Source organism: Ciona robusta, unplaced genomic scaffold, assembly GCF_009617815.1.
Source record: "Ciona robusta unplaced genomic scaffold, ASM961781v2 AP042749.1".
Taxonomy (NCBI): Eukaryota; Metazoa; Chordata; class Ascidiacea; order Phlebobranchia; family Cionidae; genus Ciona; species Ciona robusta.
In genome coordinates, this window is record NW_028323128.1 from 88360 (window position 1) to 103199 (window position 14840).

The 14840-nt window shown below is 37.2% G+C and overlaps 1 long non-coding RNA gene and 3 pseudogenes across 1 annotated transcript; 1 reads left to right on the top strand and 3 right to left on the bottom strand.

Moving 5' to 3' along the window:
• Positions 1-1744: 1744 nt before the first annotated feature.
• On the top strand, positions 1745-4182 carry LOC149723478 (uncharacterized). The gene is made up of 2 exons (XR_016386943.1): positions 1745-2244; positions 3537-4182. It is a non-coding gene; the product is annotated as an uncharacterized LOC149723478 (long non-coding RNA).
• LOC149723479 (uncharacterized) lies at positions 3690-5532 on the bottom strand (annotated as a pseudogene).
• Positions 5533-5670: 138 nt separating this feature from the next.
• On the bottom strand, positions 5671-6627 carry LOC149723480 (uncharacterized; annotated as a pseudogene).
• A 406-nt stretch (positions 6628-7033) lies between these two features.
• Positions 7034-10688, bottom strand: LOC149723481 (uncharacterized; annotated as a pseudogene).
• Between the last annotated feature and the right edge of the window lie 4152 nt (positions 10689-14840).

Consider the following 14840-nt stretch of genomic DNA (forward strand, 5'->3'; position numbering starts at 1 on the left):
ATTAATGACTACCCAAATTGCCTCATTCACAGCAAAACCATAATGTTTGCCGATGACACCAGCATTTTTATCTCGGGTAAAACTAGTTTGATGATCAGCCAACTTGCCAACACAGATCCAGAAAACACACTAACTTGGCTATGCACAAACAAACTGGTACTAAACACTGATAAAACTAAATTTATGTATTTTTCCAACTCCCCCAACACTACATGTACCAATAGAAATCAAGATTAATAATAATAAGATTGAACAAGTCAACTTTTTTCGGTTCCCTGGAATAACAGTTACAGAAAATCTTTCATGGAAACTACATATCACAGAGTTAATCAAAAAATTAAGAACTAACTTAGCCATAGTACGCAAAATTAAGCCATTAGTAAATCAACCAACCCTCATAACCCTGTACCACTCAATGATGTTAAGCCATATTAGATAATTGCATATCCACTTGGTGTAACGGAAACAAACAACTGATATCTAAACTCCAAATTCTCTGCAACAAATTCATTAGAATGACTTTTAACCTTGGTAAACGAGAAAACATAACTTCAACTATGAACCAACATGGTCTTTTTACCATCCAAGAAATGTACCAGATAGAAATCCTTAGTTTTATGAACAAATGTAACAATAATAAACTCCCTCAACCCCTTATTGACATAATTTCCCAAAAACCACCGCACCTAATTAGAAAAACAAGAAGTTGCCAAATTCTTCATTCCATTCTGCAGCAAATTAACTTCCCAACAGTCTATGAGATACATCGGCCCTAAATTATGGTCTTCTTTACAAATAAATATTCGTGACCAACCCACCCTCAGAAGATTTCTTGCAGCTGTCAAACAACACCTTAACCTAAATGCCATGACCTAACAATTATACCCCCTTATCCACAATATAGAAATTAATATTCAAATTATAACCCGTGTTTGAAAGGTTTAAATTGCCAGTATCTACATCTCCTCTTAAAATTCTTCATTACTGAACCTTTTACTTTCTGCATTTGTTTCATTGTTTGTTTGTTTTTTTGTTTTGCTTTTTTATTATATATATTTATTTATTTTTTATTACACATATTTACCTCACATTTTGCTGTATGTCAGGTTTTGGTTGCTGTGTGAAAACACTGTGCTTTGCTGTATGTCAGGTTTTGGTTGCTGTGTGAAAACACTGTGCTTCTGACCACTATATACCAATACTTTTAAATTGAAGTGTTGCATGGTCTTTGTCAAATATTCCACATTTTTATTTTCTTACATTCACACAAAAATATGATGTAACTGTTGAGATAGAACTACCACTTGGCAAGCCGATGGCACAAATGTGTGTGTTGTATTTATTTATTTTTTCTTTACAAAAAATATGATTAAACTAAATAGTGCCGGCCCTGATAGTCTCTCATCCCTCACTTTTGTTTGTTTTCATTATCCACAAATTTTAAAACTTTTATCACAATTGCACCTGTATTACTCGCTTTTCTTTCTGTATTCTCTTTCCTTATTATCTTATTTATTTAAATACATATATTCCAAGTTACTGCCGAAATATTTCCTTTGAGTTGCAGAAAATGGGGATAGAAAAGATAGAAAAAATCGTCCATCTTCATCTGGGATCTCTTGACCTACATGGACCTTCACCAAATAGGCAAATAACATTTCATCAACCAAGCACCTCATCCACAAAAGTCATTGATTAACATTGCTGCATCTTTTGTACATATCTTTCTTTCTTTTCTAAAATTCAGTCCTAGGAATATTCTTGGACCTGTCAAAAGCATTCGACACTATAGACCATGAAATACTGTTACAAAAGATGTCTCATTATGGTATCAGAGGGACTGCATTAAATTGGATCCGTAGTTACCTTTCAGACCGGAAACAATTAGTAGAATTTAACAGACATTTGTCCTCCAACCAAAAAACTATAAACCTCGGAGTCCCACAAGGATCAATACTCGGCCCTTTATTATTCCTGATTTATATAAATGATTTCCCAAACTGCTTGAATCACAGCAAATGCATAATGTTTGCTGATGACACTAGTATTTTTATATCAGGTAAAACAAAGACAGAAATTCGTCAACAAGCTAATAATGACCTAATAAACACCTTAAATTGGCTATGTTCTAATAAACTAATTTTGAATACTGATAAAACTAAATTTATGTTCTTTTCAAACTCTGCGAAAGAAAAATCACTAACTCCCATAGAAATCAAAATAAACCATCACAAAATTGAGCAGGTAACTTCTTTTCGATTTCTTGGCGTTACAATTAGTGAAAATCTTTCATGGAAACATCACATCACAAACCTAATTAAAAAACTACGAACAAATTTGGCTATAGTACGAAAGATTAAACCATTAATAAACCAACCATCCCTATTAACCATTAATAAACCAACCATCCCTATTAACACTTTACCATTCAATGATGTTAAGTCATATAAAATATTGTATATCTACTTGGTGTAATGGAAACAATCAATTAATTGCTAAACTACAAATTCTCTGCAACAAATTTATTCGAATGATCTTTAATCTACATAAACGGGCTAACACAACTAAAATCATGAGACAACATGGCCTTCTTACAATTCAGGAAATGTATAAACTGGAAATTCTCATTTTAATGTACAAATGTAACAGTTATAAACTACCTACAGCTCTGCTTCATTCCATCTCCCATAAACCATCACATATTACACGAATAACTAGAAGTCAAGCCAAATTCTCCATCCCCTATTGTGCCAAGACTACCTCCCAACAATCCATTAGATATATTGGTCCTAAACTTTGGTCTTCATTACCAATAGAAATCCGCCAAATGGCGACCTTAAAAAAATTTGTCTGTGCTGTCAAACACCATATGTTTACAAACACTAACTTAAATACTGACTAATACACTTACCATCTTACTACTTAAACCGTTTTAGCTACTTAAACCTACTTAAACCGTTTTAGCCAAACACACACTTTCATCCTTTCTTTTTTAATCTATAACCCTCTCTTCTATGAATAATAACCACTATTTTTCTATTGATGCACTTTATACTTTGATTTATTTTAAATTGACCACTGTGAAACACCATACTTCTTATTTTTTATTCTTTTTTGCATGGTCTGACTTTCACTACTTTGCATGGTCTGACTTTTACTTTATTGATACAGCACTTACATTCACTGCCACCACATTTTGATGCACCGACATGAGTACTATTACTTGGCAAGCCGTTGGCACACTTGTGTTTTGTTTGTTTAATTTTCTAATTTCCCCTGTGCCGGCCCTAAACTCTGTCCATCAAGCTACTGTTTCCGTAGCTCACATTACTATTCTTATATACCACACATTCTGCATGTCACTCATTTCTGTTCATATTTTAATTTTTTCATTTATTCAATTCTGCTGGTCCACTCTTCTTTCCAATACTTGACTTGCTTATATATCTTTTCTTATCTTTTCCATCGTATTCCTAACTTTTCAACTCCTAAGCATTCCAAACAGACTTACTGCCCACAAGCACTCTAAATTGCAGGTTCAAATCAACATCAAGAGGAACCCTTCACGAACTCGAGCTCCAGGCATCTCAAGGATTAATATTCAAAATCAATAAACATAACTCAATCTGCAACTAACCGGACATTATACTTGCTGCCCATTTTCCTTTTTGCTTCTTATTTATTACTATTTTTATTTATTTGTTCTTTTTTTATTTTTTTTTTAAGTTCTTATTCCAATGTTTATTTATACTGTGATGTGTATTAATGTAATGCACTTGTTTCTAAATTCTATATAAGTGTGCACTCGAAACTGTTTATTGTAAACTTTGGTGGAATTTCTTTTTGGGGGTTTTGTTTTTCCATCATGTTCCAATCTTTGGATCAATCTTCTTTAAGGCCGACTCCCCCCATTGTACGGGTTGTGCCCTTACGCACACTTTTCTTCCAATTAGAACTTTAATATGTTTAATTAAATGTTATTTATTTAATTTTGAAATTGTATCGTCTGTAGGGTGTAACGGTCACGCCTTTTATCCAAAACATTATTTCTTTCTTTTTTATCAACAAGCGTGTTATCAACTGTTGTTTTACCGTTACTACCCGTCTTTTCGCTTTTTATCAACTCTCTTGTTCTTCGTTATCGTGACCGAAGAGACGAAATAAATTTCATTCATTCATTCATTCTACATGTTTATTTTTTCTTGTATTCATTCTTATATTGAATTTCTTGTGTATTACAGTAATGCACTCCTTCTGCAATTTACAAGTGTGCCCTGAAACTGTTCACTGTGAACTATTGGTGGAATTTCTTTTTGGGGGTTTTGTTTTTCCATCAGGGCCCAATCTTTGGGTAAATTCTCTTTAAAGCCGACTCCCCCCATTGTACGGGTCGTGTCTTTACGCACACTTTTGTTTCTATTAGAAGTTTAACTTAATTAAATAAATGGCTCGTTTGTCCGTTAGGTGTAGCGACCACGCTTATTTTCTTCCAACTAAGTGTAAACATGTTTTTAACTGTAAGCGTGTTTTAACAACTGTTGTTTTGTCGCTATATCCTGTCTTTTCGTTTGAAACATTTCTAATTCTTCGCTACTGTAATCGAAGAGACAAATAAAAGTTATTATATTTATTATTATCTTATGGGAAATCCCATGCATTGCGCCACGGCCAATATTTTTTACTTCAGCGGTTGAATTTCCGGTTTTGAAACTCATTTTTTTCAAAAGCTGTTTCGTATTTTGAAATTATGATGGTACCTTTAGAATTTAGATCACATTTGAGCATATCTATCAATACACAAATTTTGGTTTTTCGTTGGTATGTACCTTTAAGCTGAACAACATCTCCGAAAGTGAGCCATTTTTAGTGTGTATACACAGCAACGAGCCAACAACAATTTTTTGGAATATAATATAACTTACTTTCATTTGTGTGATAATATCCATAAGGTCTCTTTCATTATCTGCAGGTTCTGGCATCCATAGTTCTTTGAGGCATGTCTCCTTTTCTTAAAACAATTTGTGTAGGGAAGTTGTCTGATCTGTACGCCTCCGTGGTGAAAGGGGTCGCTTAAAACTTGCCCTGTGTAATAAATCAATAACTTGTTACCGCAGAAGTGGATAACATCGATGAAAAGTAAATTATGAGCAGTTATGTACCTCTGTGCTGTGTCTGTCCGTATAAGCTCATCCAATCTGGGTGCTTTTGCTTTTTGTGAAACTTGGATGTCTGCTTCCTTACCAGAACAGCACTCTTCCGTAGACGAAGAATAATCTACTGCTTGTTTTTTTGAATAGCTTTTTTTTTCGCATCGCTCATATGTATCCATAATTGACATTTAATGATGGTCACAAAATCAATACAGCTATGAATATAGTTTGTACTTACTTGCTTGGCATATTATAGAACAAGAGCAGTTGTCCAATCTGCTGCAGGCATGGCTTGTTTCTGAACAAGCGACTGCATGTTAGTAACATCTTTCGGCCATTGACATGAACTTGTCCCTACCAGCCACTGTTTGGGTACCCATCACTAAATTTAACGCATACAAATATTGCTTCATTTTTGTTTCTGCAGATTTAATACAAGTTAGCAATGTAGTAAAACAAATGCAACACAAACTTTTTCTTAAAGGGTAAAAGAAAACACTTTTTTATTTCACTGCATACTTTAAGCAAAAAGTAAGATTTCTGCAAACCAGAAACTTTTCTTAAAGGGTAAAAGAAAACACTTTTTCATTTCACTGCATACTTTAAGCAAAAAGTAAGATTTCTGCAAACCAGAAACTTTAAAAACTCCAACCAGTTTGGAATTTACAGGCCTGACAAAAAATGAACGATTACTGGTATACTGTTGAACCACAAAATACACTGAAAAATCAACTTTGAAAATATCACAGACATTAAACACCTCATTTCTGTACAGAATTGTAGAATCAGCTTGTGTGTTACGTTTAATAGTAATTTTTTTTTCGGGAAACACAAACATTTTTAAATAAGCAACAGCATTGTCATTAAAAGGACAATTTGTTATATTGCAAGTTTGTATAACAGCTATACAGGTTTAGGTTTGGTAATTGATCTGGACTGGCACCTATTGAAACGATCTATCACATTTTGGTTTTCATAAAAAAACACAAACCGTGCAACTTGCTGCAAGGGTTTAAAGCCGGATTTTATACTATTTTTTAAAACTCCCAAATAGCTTTCAAAAACAAAGCAATTAACATTTTCCAGAGACCCATACTTTTCAACCTTCAGTTAAATGAATAAACTAACAAAAGATGTCCCATACAACTGGCAACACTTTAAAACAAAATCTTTTAAAAGACCACTACAAACATTCACATCCTCACTTGTTAACAAGTATCTCATAGCAACGGAAAAAATTAAGATAGCGCTCAGATGACAGAATATCCTTGTTTTTTTTTTAAATTACCAAACCAATTTACAACAAAAACATCCTAAACTCTATTGCTTTCCAATAAAGCAAATCACACATGGGCCTTAATTTTCTATTAAATTCTACAGGGATATAAGGTTTGAATTTTTTAATTGCTTCAGATATTTTCTTTATAGCTGTAGATGATACTCGGGCTTGTAGTTGTTTTGGGACACCCCGCCACCATCATAGAGATACTAATATATAACACTAGAGGAGGCACCGCCATTCAAAGGGCCGCGGAACTGTGTTGCAAATTGAAGCCTAATTTGCCATGCAAGTAAAAACTTTGATTTAATAAGTGGTAGCATACGTTAGTAAAATGTTAAAAAATGTTTGAAACTTTTTTTTCGTTACATCACAATTATATAGAGAAATACACGCATGCACAGCATTTAACGGTGTGTATTTTTGGTCAACACTAATAGTGTAACAGTTACTAAGCCAACCCTTATATATATCTATGAGGCAATCGCAGAAATTGTGAATCAACAAATTTTATATTTGAAGGTCAGTAACCATTTTCTTTTTAAATATGTGATACTTAAATCCAATCAAGCAGACAAAAATATACATTTGTAGTTAACTCCAACCTTTGTTGCTATTGTAATGCTGGTTCTGAAGGAAAAAACAATTTTTAAAACGGAAGCGATTATAAAACGAACGGCACACCGAATTTTATTTAATTAGTACTTATATTACAGGAATTGCAGGATGGTGTTATCATGCGTTGCATGGGGCTGCACCAATAGAAAAACCAAGGATTGTGCACTAAGTTTCCACAGGTCTGCTTATAGTTGTTGTTGTAACGGTTGACTGTGCTCTGGTTCAGATTTAATGATATAAAGATACCCGAATTTAACTGTAATGAATAAAGATTGAATATTCAACAAGGCTGTATAGCGAAAACAAATGTATGGCTGTAATGGAATGTACTTTCCCTTCATTCCAATCGTGATCATAAACAATTACCACCAGTCTTGTGTATGCCAGTTGAAGCAATTAACCCATGCCATAAGGTGTTTATTATTTTGTGACACATGTTTTCCGTTATATAAACCTTGCACTTTTTTGTATTGGGAGGCAGTACGGACGAAGAAGTTCCTGTGCTGTTTTCACTTATGTCTCAAGCTTCGTACAATAAACTGAGCTATCTTACAATGCAATACAACGTCTTACAATCATGATTTGTGGAGTCGGATAGAATGTATGTTGTGGGAAAACAGCGATATTCACATAGTATTACACCCCCACAACATTATTAGTACAATTTTTACAAATTATTTTTTAAATTCAAGTAAAGAAGTGTAGTAAACACTAGTGTCAGAATTAGTGCGAGTTCTCTAGACCACATAATTATGATATGAATAAAAAGCAAGTTTTGTATTAAGCGAAAGTGTTGATAGCAAACAAAAACAAGAGGTAACTGTATGCAAGATCCATCAAATAATGCAGATATTCTTGCAATTACAACAACAGTAGAAAAAACAACAAGTGAAATGGAAACTACAAGAAAATACAACCTTGATGCCCCATTAGTAGATCCAACGATATACGACCACAGCTATTTTCCAGTATTTTCTTCCTCTTCAACATTGTTGACACCTAGGGTTAATTCTGTGGTAACATACATTGCTGGCTTTGTTGCTACAAAGCTAGTTGTTATGTAACTATTGCATAAATGGTCTCTATACAACCCAGCCACCAAGTTATGATCAGCGATACATTTTGATAAAAATTAAAGACAATGGTGGACTGACTTACCCATCACTGGATTTAATAAAAGTGTGTGCAACCACAAAGAAGGTATTTGCCGTTACCTAGCAGTTACAAACAGACCAACGAACAGAAAAGGAATACACACTGCTATTTCAATTAATGTATTGGAACATTTATCCTGTGACATTTTCTTAGACGCACCAACCATGGGGACCGAACTTACTGGTGAAGACTTGGTTAATAAAATCGTCCAAGTCTCAGAAAACTTTATGGTTAATGCAGGACAGCAAGTTACAGCCGCAGCTGTGGATGGCGAAACCTTGCTTAAAATGGGACGCCACTGAGAAAATGCAATCGGTGTTTCGGACGAATGGTGCATGGTCAATTGGGATTTGGGACACGGTTTAGAACTTACTTGCTAGGCACGAAAAACATGCGCCACACTGGCTCCAAAATAAACACAAAACCGGAATTGTCGGGATAATCCAACAACATGCTTTGCATTTCAAATGGGGGAAAAGTTATGAGGAGGGTTTAGAGTTGGCCACTACGATGGGAGTGCGCTGGTACGCTCCGCAGAATTTTTGCACTACTCGCTGGGCACAATACGAAAGTAATGTGTGGATTTCATTTTTAAAAAACTGGACCATAGTAGTTTCTTACTATCAGGAAAAGTCAAAAGAATTGACCAATGTCCGGCGCGAAAAGACAGCAAGAGCTATTGAGGTCCAAGGTAAAGTGAACGCCATTACAAGCGTAACTTTTTTGTCCAGGGTATTGCTCTATGGCCTATGCGGATATCGCAAAGAAGCTTGGCATTTTGAGCAGTCATTTGCAAGATTTCTTAACGTTGCCATGGGACAAGTACGAGTTGGTAATTGGATTCGAGAGCTGCATAACGTCCTCTATTGCCGCCTTAAATGCCTTTTCCCTGGATAAAAATCTTTCCCTCATTTTTTCCTTTGTTTGTTTAGTGATGCTTTTCCGGCAATAAGTCAAAAAGAGTATAAAGATGTGCCATTGCACGAAGACAAGATTCTATCATATTTATACAGGCAAGGCTGACACTGTCATACGCGAAGCCATGCAAAATTTTAAATTCTTTAAAACGTCTTTGGCCGGAAACTTAAATCTTGAGTTCAAATGTATGTTCACGGTTAAAAAAAGAAAATACGAAACTTCCTGGCTTGTTCGATTAATTATTTGCGTATCACTGCTTTACTTTGATGCAATTTTTTTATGGAAAACTGTACATATGTTGACGGTTAGTTTTAATAAATATTTTGTTAGCACAGAGTTGCAAATATTTTGTTAGCACAAAGTTCACGAACACAGTATTCTAAAGCTTTAGAAATTGTTTACGTCTTTTAGTCTATTAATCTCGCCTGCCCTGCACTCGAGAAAAAAATTTAAAAAAAACGAATGAATGCGATCGCAACACAGTAAATATAAAAACGTGTGGCCCTGCACACAACAACAGCGTTACAGGGTTGTTTGCGGTTCCTTCCTAATACTGTATAACTAACAACATAGTGAAGCATGTCCAAACTGTTTGTCCAAAAAAGTCTGCAAAGACAATTTAAGATAAACACGAGGCAGGCGAGTGACATAATCACCTCGTTCTACCGTTTTGCCACGCATGAAATATACAATGAACAGTGACGTAGGACGTAGGTCACTGACTGTAAACACATTAGCATCCTCAGTAAACACGGTCTATAAACGATCAATTGAGCGTGCCGTTGGAAACTTCAAACGCTGATATATTCGTTCATTTTAGCGTGTATCGACGATCTGCGAAACTGCCGGAATTTTTTTTTACACGCCTGACCATGCCCACCTTAAAATTTGACAAGACTGAAACTCCCTTATGGTGGTTTGAGTCTGTACGAAGCACGAAGCTGTAATCTGTTCGCTTGTTGAAGGCATACATACACAATTGTCACAATATTCTCCTTTCACGTCACATCTTTCGCAACTGTAGTACCCACAGTGTGACTTGATTAATTTAAGTCCAGACCTTACAGGTGCATCACAAACATATACGCCACTATTTCCCATCTCAAATGTAAACCTTTCATTAGCAAATGGATCAGGCATCTCTCGATTTAACGACTTATTACTGCAGTATATTCCAGCACATAATGGACGCATTTGTACATTTAAAACAGTCACCAAAATTGGGGGATGAATTGAACAATGGAAGGCCATCAATATTTATCAACAAAAAATACTTGGCTACAGTAGAAGAAGAACCAACGGTTAACTTGATAATGGACCGAAGGCTGGAGATCCAATTTGTAAAATGTGCATATTCTCCATCAGTGCCCATTGTTTCATAACACAGATTCGGGTTGGGCAACAAGGTGCTGTAACTAAGTCATCAGTTTCTGACAAAGATTGTAGATTTGTTTCTTCATTACATACTACAGCTGCAACTTCAGGGTAAAAAGATTGCATCCTGGCTAAAGAGGTGTTGCGCATTTTTACCTTTCTTCTCCATTTCTGTGTTCTTTTCGAGGAGGCATATTTTCTTAATTAAAAATATTTCTATAATACTTTAACGGCTTAAAAAAGATTGCCATTAATGTTTAAAAAACTGTAAATCTATACTAAACAGGTATAAATATCCACCTGTAGTCATGTACCTCAACAAACTAACAAACTTTCTGACATCTTTCAGTGTATCAAAAGCAATACGGGACAACTAACTACATCTACGTGTAACATACATGCGATGCTCGTTTTCTAATCACTGACAGCAAGTTCTACATAATAAAAAGTTTAACAAAAAAGCATATTCTTAGCTACGAACCACGTTTTAAAATTTTGTCTACTGCCATTGCAAGCGACACGTGTCGCACTGATTTGTGGGAATTTTGCCATTGTCTGTTGACCAATCACAGCGCAGACTTTAAGGCGATAGCAAGTACAAACTGCGTCGACAAAATGGAGGGCCCTAGCTATGCATATTTACAGGCTATTCTTTATTTATCTCTCACAATCAAAAATTCATCTTTCCAACGTTTTTTTCATAGCCTACGTTGTTTGGTGCTTCGTCTTTACAATGTTGTGATATCATAAAAGGTCACAGCATTTATTTAGGCTACCACTTTTTAAATACTTTTATTCATTTCCAATCAAGATTATGCGTCCTAAATAGAAAAGTATCTTAACCTTAACACACTGATTGTGAACCCCTATGATACTTCTTTAAAACAATCTACAAACTAGGTATTTTGCACGTAAAATCGAGCGAAGTCGTGTTATACATAATCGAAGAATGGCCGGGCTTGACAAATCCTGACGTAAACGTTGACACCAGTTCGCCAACCAATTTCATGCGTAATCGGTATATGTTTTTTTTGTGTAAGGGCCAAGTATGGACACGCCACTAGTAGTCAACCTTATTTACATGTTCGGTCATTGTTAGGGGTAGCCGATTATCGGCCATTAGATAGATAAGCTGTAGATAATCGGGGGTGTGAAGGGCTGACGGCCGCACATAAACGGTAGATAATTTTTGACTGGGATATGTCAGAATATCCCGGACGAGCCCCCAGTTGTAACGTGTATCGGAAGGTCACGATACGACGTGGTTTAGTTTGGGATTCTGACTTGGAAGTCCTCTTAACAAACAACACACTAGTACCTTGATCAGATGGCACACAACGTTTTATTCTTAACACACACAGCCTTATTCAAATAGAATTGCATTAGAACATAGAATAACACAGCAGCTGACACGATCGTAATAACCTGTAACGGACTAGTAGGCCTACAACGGCTCATTTTAGCTTATATGGCTTTGCAAGTATCACAGTTATTTATACGTACAGCAGACAAAAAGAAAGAATGCTACACGCTGGCTGTTAGACGCCTTGACCGCGTGGTATCAGGCGGACAATGGGGTCGTTAATCGTAGGCGTAAGTTTGGACGCGGAAACAAAACACAAGACGAAAGGGCCAAGTATGGACACGCCACTAGTAGTCAACCTTATTTACATGTTCGGTCATTGTTAGGGGTAGCCGATTATCGGCCATTAGATAGATAAGCTGAAGATAATCGGGGGTGTGAAGGGCTGACGGCCGCACATAAACGGTAGATAATTTTTGACTGGGATATGTCAGAATATCCCGGACGAGCCCCCAGTTGTAACGTGTATCGGAAGGTCACGATACGACGTGGTTTAGTTTGGGTTTCTGACTTGGAAGTCCTCTTAACAAACAACACACTAGTACCTTGATCAGATGGCACACAACGTTTTATTCTTAACACACACAGCCTTATTCAAATAGAATTGCATTAGAACATAGAATAACACAGCAGCTGACACGATCGTACATAGAATAACACAGCAGCTGACACGATCGTACATAGAATAACACAGCAGCTGACACGATCGTAATAACCTGTAACGGACTAGTAGGCTTACAACGGCTCATTTTAGCTTATTGGCTTTGCAAGTATCACAGTTATGTATACGTACAGCAGTCAAAAAGAAAGAATGCTGCACGCTGGCTGTTAGACGCCTTGACCGCGTGGTATCAGGCGGACAATGGGGTCGTTAATCGTAGGCGTAAGTTTGGACGCGGAAACAATACACAAGACGATAAAAATAGGGCGAGATAATGCAGTACAACAAAATGGTCTACCAAGCGCGCACAAGATATATCGTGATTACGATCCAGACGAATCTGTTACAACTAAAGTGTTTGTGACACTTACGTCTTATTATCGGACATTCGTCAAAAACTACGCCGCTATAGCATCACCACTGCACAAACTGACAGAGAAGGGTTGTAGATTCAACTGGTCTCTGTCAAAGAGCATTCGCCTCATTGAAGGACGTGTTGACTCGCGCACCGGCCCTCCAATATCCAGACTTAACGAAACCCTTTCTCTTGGATACAGATGCATCAGACGCTGCAATCGGTTGTGTTCTGGGTCAAGTAGTGGACGGCAAAGAACATGTAGTCGCCTACGGCAGCCGAACCTCGACAAAAGCTGAGAAACATTACTCAACCACACGAAAAGAACTATTGGCCGTAATATTTGCAACTAAACTGTTCAAATGTTATCTTATAGGTGTTCATTTCACTCTACGAACAGACCATGCATCCCTACGTTAGTTATGGAAATCCCGTGAGCTATATGCTCAATGCGCTCGTTGGGTTGAACATCTCATCCAGTTTAATTTCGAACTTGTACATCGACCGGGTAGCAAGCACAACAATGCGGATGCCTTGAGCCGCTTGGAGGTTGAAGACGACTTCCCGTGTTTAGTGAAGGATGAAAACATCGACGAAAACGATGCGGTTGAGCAGGATTGTCAATTACAAATAACATCAGCACTAGGTATGTCAACAGAACAGATTGAGAATGAACAACGTTCGGATAATCACCTCACTCATGTTCTGCCGTGGCTGGACCGTGGTGTGAGGCCGACGTACAGGAAAGTGAAGAAATTTGGAACAGAAGTTCTTTACTACTGGGCGATGTTTTCAAAATTGCATTCCGAAAATGAACTAATCTACGGGAAAGATGAAAATGGCGTACCAGGTACATTAACACCTAAATTAGCGGTTCCTGAAAAGTTAAGACACGAGTTTATTAAGTCGGTTCACGACCAAGCTCACGGTGGCGGCCACTTGGGATTACAAAAATGAAAAGTGAAGTCACAGAAAAATTTTATTGGCCTCGGTGGAGAGAGGACGTTGAAAAATACGGCCGGCAATGCGAAATGTGCAGTCTGAATAAAAAGCCAAACAAATCAACACGAGAACCACTAATTCCGTCCACCAAACTGAAAGCAATGCAGAGAATCGAAATCGATGTGCTCGGTCCTTTACCCACAACACGTGCAGGCTATCAGTTTATCCTGGTGGCTTGTGACGTTTTTACAAAATATGTCCGAGCTTGGAAAAATATGTCCGAGCGCTCGAACAAACAGCCAAAGAGACCGCTAGCTTGTTATATCATCGATGGTTCACGGCGCATGGCGTACCTGATACCGTATATTCAGATAGGGGTACTAACTTCGAAGGTAAGCTTTTTCAGGAACTGGTAGAACTCATGGGAAGCAGAAAAACGAGGAGCACAGCGTATCACCCGGCAACCAATGGAGGGGTGGAGCAAAATAACAGGACGATCATACCTAAAATAACAGGACGATCATACCTATGCTGAGGAATTATATACAAAAAGATGAAAGAAACTGGGACGAAGCGCTCTCCTGTCATTGCAGCATATAACGCTAGCAAACACGAAAGTACAGGGTTCGCCCCACATTTTCTTCTCACAGACAGAACGCTTCGATTACCGACCGACCTAATGTACACCGAACCAAGAGAGTCCAGGATATCGAGTCACCTGAATCACCACGAAGGGCTCAAGAACAGCTGGTACTAGCAGGGGAAATCGCATGCGAAATGTTGAACGCACAAAGAGCGCGAATGGAGAACCGATACAATAAAAAGTCGCACGGTAAATGTATTGAAACATCGTGTTACTTACCAACCCAGCCGTACCGATCGGTAAGTGCAAAAAGTTTCAGTTGCCATATAAAGGACCATCACATCGGGTGGTTGACAAGATAGGCCCAGTATGAATGTAAATGAATGAATGTAGGGAAAACGACAGTCGTTATAACACGGGTGTGCACCTCGCGCAAGCTTAC